A 6,748-nucleotide genomic window follows, 5' to 3' on the forward strand; every position below is an offset into this window, starting at 1 on the left:
GCAAACACCAGTTTCAGTATTTAACTATACATAATATTCATATCCAGATGCATGCAATGTTAAAAGGTTTCTGTTTCACAAGTTCAACTAAGTAGAACAGTATATAATCCAGAGATATAAGGTAGTTAGTGTGAATTGTTTTGAATCACAGCTGCTTCCTAATGAAGAGGAAGAGAGGGAGAATTGTTTCTCGAGCCCTAGCAACATAGTACTTATACCAGCTAGACATGTACATGCTGATCCTTGATTAGGAACTGAATGCAGAAGAAGGCGGCCGCTCGTGGCATTCAGCTCTTTTAGGAGCTGGATTTATTCTTGTAAAATCGTAACATGCTAAGATCTGTGCAAATCTAGATCTTAGTGTGTTGAACTTTTGTAAGAATAAGTCAGGCTCTGAAAAAAGCCAAATGCCATGAGTATTCTTCCCCATTCGGTTTCTAAAGATGGATTTGAATGCACGTCTAATGCCAGCCTATAACCAAGCCAGTTTTTTTTATGCTACTTCAAACAACATATACAAGTATACAGTATTATTACTTTGTGCGCTTAAAGGGACAGTATACACTCATTTTCATATAACTGCATGTAATAGACACTACTATAAAGAATAAGATGCACCGATACTGATATAAAAATCCAGTATAAAACAGTTTAAAAACTTACTTAGAAGCTGTCAGTTTGGCTCTGTTGAAAAGGTAGCTGGAAAGCCCACTGCAAGTGGGAAATAAGACACTCTCCCTCTCCCCCTTCTTTTGCATATGAATAGACCCTTTACACAAACAGGAGCAAGCTGGAGTAGGTAGCTGACGGTATTCTCATAAAACTTTGGGGCTTGGTTAGGAGTCTGAAAATCAGAGCAATGTTATTTAAAAATAAGCAAAACTATACTTTTTAAAAAAAAACAATAAAAAAAAACTTTATGGGCTTTATAAAGAGATCATCTACAAAACATTTATGCTAAGAAAAAAATAGTGTATAATGTCCCTTTAAGAGTACAATGCAATAATAAAAGGTACAGTGCAATAATAATATACCCTAATTAGTTTTGCAGAAATGCTCACCTCCGAGTTTAACCCTTGCAGATGGGTTAAAAAAGTGGTTAATTTTCCACAGCAGACGAGCTGCTAAGCCAGCCCTCATAAATTGCAGATAATTGAGAAGCAGGAGAAGATTTTCAAAAGGAGACATGAACCCCAAATTTGTTTTCTTCTATGATTCAGATAGAGCATACAATTTTAACCCTTTCCGGTCCTATGTCGGAATATATACGACAAAGTGTTTTAGTTCTTGCAGTTCAATGTCAGCTACATTCCAACAAGACTTTTTCACATGAATGTCACAGCTAAATAGCGACATCTAGTGGTTATTTGCTGAACTTGCTATTTAGCTGTGAATTTAAAAGAATGGCGGGCAGAAAGTATTCTGAGGAGAAAATAATGAGAATTTTAGAAGACCGTGATTCTGAAATAGATTTTAGTGAGGATGATGATTTTAACCCCAGTAACTCAAGTAATTCAGATTCAAGTAGTGACACTTAAAATGAAAATTTCAGTGATGCAAATGAAATAGTTGTGGGTGAAAATGAAAATGTTAAGGATGAAGACCCACCTGCTGAAAATGTATATATAAATAAAAATATAAATAATTGGAAAAAGGAACCTTAGTAAAGATCCAAATTTTCTGAGACAGCCTTTTACAGTTCCCAGACCAGGAATTCAAATCCCAAATGGTCAGTGTGAAAAGGAAATTGATTTTTTTTTTTTAGTCAGTTTTTACTGACCAGCTACTGAATCAAATTGTCACAGAAACAAACAGATATGCGATAGTGAAAATACAAAAATGCACTCCTCTGCCTCAATATTCCATCTGCAATACTTGGAAGGAGGTGACTTTGATTGAAATAAAAGCCTTTCTGGGCGTTATAATGAATATGGCTCGAAATTCAAAATCAGAGTTGAAAGAGTTTTTCTCCCAAAAGTAGCTTGATCGCATGCACTTCTTTACCGATGTGTTTTCTAGAACTAAATTCTTACACATTTTCTGGATGTTCCATTTGTGCTCTTCATCACCGCAGCAGCCAATGATGGTTAGAACTAGGGGGAGTAAACGTAAAAGATGTAGCAGACTACATAAACAGTGAACTATTTATACCTGGGGTGAATATAGCAGTAGATGAAAGCACCGTTGGATTCAAGGGCAGAGTACAGTGGAAATGTTACAATCCACAGAAGCCCACCAAATGGGGACTTCAAATCTATTGCTTATGCGATACATAAGGTTACATAGTAGCATTTGTTCCTTATTTCGGCAAAACTACAGAGAGTTCAGTTTGACCTGACCTTCCATTTACTTGTAGAATTGTCCATCATTTGTGCGAAATGTTACTTTAAGTGTCTCAAGGAACAGGTTATGTGTTTACAGACTGATTTTACACAGGACCTCAACTTTGTGAAGAACTATTGCGCCTTAGGATTCACACCACTGGCACTGTTATGACCGACCACCAAGGTTTGCCACAGGAAATGAAGAGCAAACAAATAAAAGTGCACAAGGTCATTGCATATCAGAAAGATAATGAATTCAACAAAGAGTTACCAAAGGCAATTTAGTAACAATTTCAAAGCCATTTTGTTATTTCGGAATACACCAAATACATGGGTGCTGTGGACAGAGCAGACCACTACTGCGGCAGTTATGCCTTTCTGCGAAAGTTGGTGAAATAGTGGAGGAAAATGTTCTTATGGCTGTGTGAAGTTGCAATAGTAAACAGCTTTATGCTATATAATCTTCACCGAAAGCGTAGGTACTTGAAAGTAGTTACTAGGGATGCACTGAAATTTCGGCCGCAGAAAGTTTCTGCCGAAAATGGCATTTTTTGTTATTTCGGGTTTTTTGCCTTTTATTTTCAGTAAAATTATTGTGTAGCATATTTCAAATTTGATGCCAGCCTAGAGCTGCTGTTTGAGTTCATTACTTGACTTACTGTTTTGCACATAATAATAGTTTTCTAGGACTATACTTTATTTTGATAATTGGTAACAAAACAAAAACGGTTAAATCTGATTCTGTTACACAGAACTAAATAAAGAATAATACTAGCGATGCACAAAAATTTGGGCCGCAGAAAATGTGCAATTCCAATTTTGGCCCAAAGAGGACCAAAATGGCTAAAAATGTACAGCCCTGTTCTGTTGAGTTACATGTCTATCCTTAGCATAAGGTGAGCAGCACAGAACTGGCATTGTACACAGAGCACACACATAAGTATCATGACATGATGATATTTGAAACCAGCAGAGCCCATTTTTTTTTTTTTTTAGAAGGAAACCAAAGTTCTGAATAGTGAATACAGTAATCAAAGGAGGAAAAGTAACATGTTTATAAACACTTGATATTATCAGACACAGCCCTAAAGCACACACAGTGAATATGTATAAGCCTTATATACAGTGCTCATACATCAGCCTCATGTGCGTAAACATTCTATTCGCCTGAGTCAAATATGCGTGCACACTATATATGTATAAGCCCCAAGCTTCCACACAGTTGGTACAAATTAGCACCCACCAGACAGTGTATACAAAAAAGCACAATAACTTTCTATAACCACCTTGCACGTAGGGTTGTAGCTAAGTCCGGTGGTCCTGGTGATAGGTGACAGGCAGACTTCATTTGGGGCTCCGGACATATAATCTGACGGGTCAGTGTGAGACCCAAACCAGGAATTAGGCTGAGATACGATGAAAAACAATCAGGTGCAGCCATGCCCATCACATGGATAACTACACCCAAAAACAACACACATGTCCACCTCGTATTGTTGTCTGGCTAGAACCACGCTCTCCCTTATAGAGCTCCAGTTTCACTGCAGATCACCCCTTCGGTACAAGTGACCACATCCATTTGTTGGAGCTTTCCCGCCTACAAGCTCTCTCAGCTACACACACACTGCAGTTAAAAAAGAAAAAAACAATTTCGGTTTTCGGCCAGGGGCATCCTGAATTTTCGGTATTGGTCCAGAATTTTCATTTCGGTGCATCCCTAGTAGTTACATAACATTTCGAAAGGCATTGATTGAGCAGCTCGTTGGACAAGTTCGAAATGTCAATGCATAAATGCAGGGAAGGCCATCAACACAAGACACTGAAGACAGGCTAAATGGTAACCCCACTTCGTGATGAAAAATGAAAAAAATTCTACCAAAGATTATGCAGTATGTAGCAACAGAAAAATGAAAGGTGAAAGACGAGAAACTGCCTACTTCTGTGAAACTTGCACAAGAAAAGCTGGTTTACACCCAGGTCTATGTTTTAAAAAGGTTCATACAATGAAAAACTAGGGAGACTAAAATAACGTTTTAGAATAATAATTATTAGTTGCTTTGTAGTTATAAGAAAATAAATCTGTGTTATATAAAACTTAAAAGTATGTTTTTTTTTTTTAAAAAACCCAACATTTTTTAAATAAGACCTGCTGGCGCACTAAGTGAAAATTTATAGGACCGGAAAGCGTTAAACAACTTTTTCAATTAACTTCTATTATCATTTTGTTTTGTTTTATTTTCCTGGCATCCTTTTTTTTTTAAAGAGCAGCAATGCACTACTCAGTGCTAGCTGAACACATCATGTGAACCAATGCAAGAGGTATATATGTGCAACCACCAATAACCAGCTAGCTCCCAGTTGTTTGTTGATGCTGCTGAGCATACCTAGGTATGTTTTACCTAAGTAAAGTCGTTTAAAATTGTAAGGTCTGAATCATGAAACAAACATTTTGGGTCTCATGTCCCTTTAATGATAAATCCTAAAGAACTGAGGGAGAATCCAATTGATAACAAGCTACAGTATTTTGTGTGGTCTTCATACAGGGTATTCATTGCCTAGTGTGATTCATTTGATTGCATTTTGACTTTCTAGTAACTTTGAACACCCTTTGTGTAAAACATGTTTGTCCCACACTTCCTAGAGAGGCCAAATAGAAATTCTGTAACCAGAATTTTCTTCTAAAAAAGGTACAAATTGTCTTAACCAGCTGATTTCTAGGTTACAGGATTTACTTTTTTGGCCTTTCTAGGTATTATAGGACAAACACAATTTTTACACAAACAAGGGACAGTCTACTCCAAAATTTGTATTGTTTCAATAGATAGATAATGCCTTTTATGAATTATTCCTCTGCTTTGCACAACCAACATTGTTATATTAATAGAAAACGTTTAAACCTCTACATTTCTGCCTGTTTCTAAGCCCCTACAGACCACCTATTATCTCATGCATTTTTATTAGCTTTTCACGGCAAGACACTGTTTATTCATGTGTGCTATATACATAACATTGTGCTCACATCTGTGGAGTTGTGCAGGACCCTGCACTAACTGGCTAAAATGTAAGTTTGTAAATAGCCCTGAGATAAGGGGGCTGTCTGTAGAGGCCAGATGAAAGTTAATCACAGAGGTAAAAAGTATATTAATATAACCATGTTGGTTGTATAAAACTGGGGAATGGGTAATAAAGGGACTATCCTTTTAAACAATACAAAACTTTGAGTAGACTGTCCCTTTAAGGTTTCTTAAACTATTTTTTTTTTTTTTTTTAAATGGACACTAATAATGAAGTAGGAACCATCTGAACATTTTTCAATTGACCCCGATTTCTGAAATGCCATAGCTGGAATGAGAACGGATAGGTGGAATATGTAGCACTGGGATAAAAAATAATTTTATATGTTAATTTTTTCAATTCTTCTACACTTCAATTAGAAGTGTTTATAGCAGTTTAATTTGTTGTCTGTTTCTTGAAACCTGAAGAACAACAATTCCCTGTTGGTATTACAGCAGCAAAGAAAACAAAATGTGTATTTACGCATTTTTCTAGAAACGTCTTCAATGCACTTTCAAGACCAACACAAAAATACCAAATAACCTGTAGTAATCTATACCAGAACTATGTAAAAATGAATCACTGTATTAATCCTCTACAAGTTCATGCAGATATCTCATCATGCATTATAAAAAGGAAAAGTCTACCATTAAAAAGGAGATTAAAAGGGCATACACTGTACAGTTTATGGTTATCAGCATCTACTGAAATATGTGAGCTGCCAAGTCATTAGACATTAGCAGGCAGCTGATGTTCTACTAGATGTGAGGTAGCAGCAGCTGGTAAGACTATAGGTACATATTTTAAAGGGACAGTATACTGTAAAATCGTTTTTCCCTTAATGTGTTTCCAATTACTTTTTAAACCAACTGCAGAGTATATTATGTATAAGAATTTGCTTTTAAGGTTGATTTGAGTATATGAAATAGCTGATTTTGTGTTTTGAAGCTATAGCCTAATAAAATGGTATATAATCAGATCTCATTACTTTATCACATTGTGTACATATACATACTTCTTTATCTTATATATTTCTGTAAACCAAAGACCAATACTTGGAGAGAGCAATGGAAAATTAACATTTTATTACCTTATCTCTTCTATACCCCCCTGGGAGTGTCATTTCTTCTGCTGGCTGTGTTTACACAGCTTATCTATAGCTTAGACCTAAGGCCAGAAACTTTCAGAGTAGGTGGTATATCTTAGGCTAAATCAACTATTTCAAATTCCAATATAAGGGTAAAGGAAATACTTGTAAACTATTTAATACACTCCAGCAGGTAACGTGGATCATTGGGAACAAATTAAAGGGTACAATTTTTTTTCGAGCAAAATGTCCCTTTAAGTGCCTCTATTTGAGAATAAAGCCC

This window comes from Bombina bombina, unplaced genomic scaffold (assembly GCF_027579735.1).
Source record: "Bombina bombina isolate aBomBom1 unplaced genomic scaffold, aBomBom1.pri scaffold_421, whole genome shotgun sequence".
Classification (NCBI taxonomy): domain Eukaryota; kingdom Metazoa; phylum Chordata; class Amphibia; order Anura; family Bombinatoridae; genus Bombina; species Bombina bombina.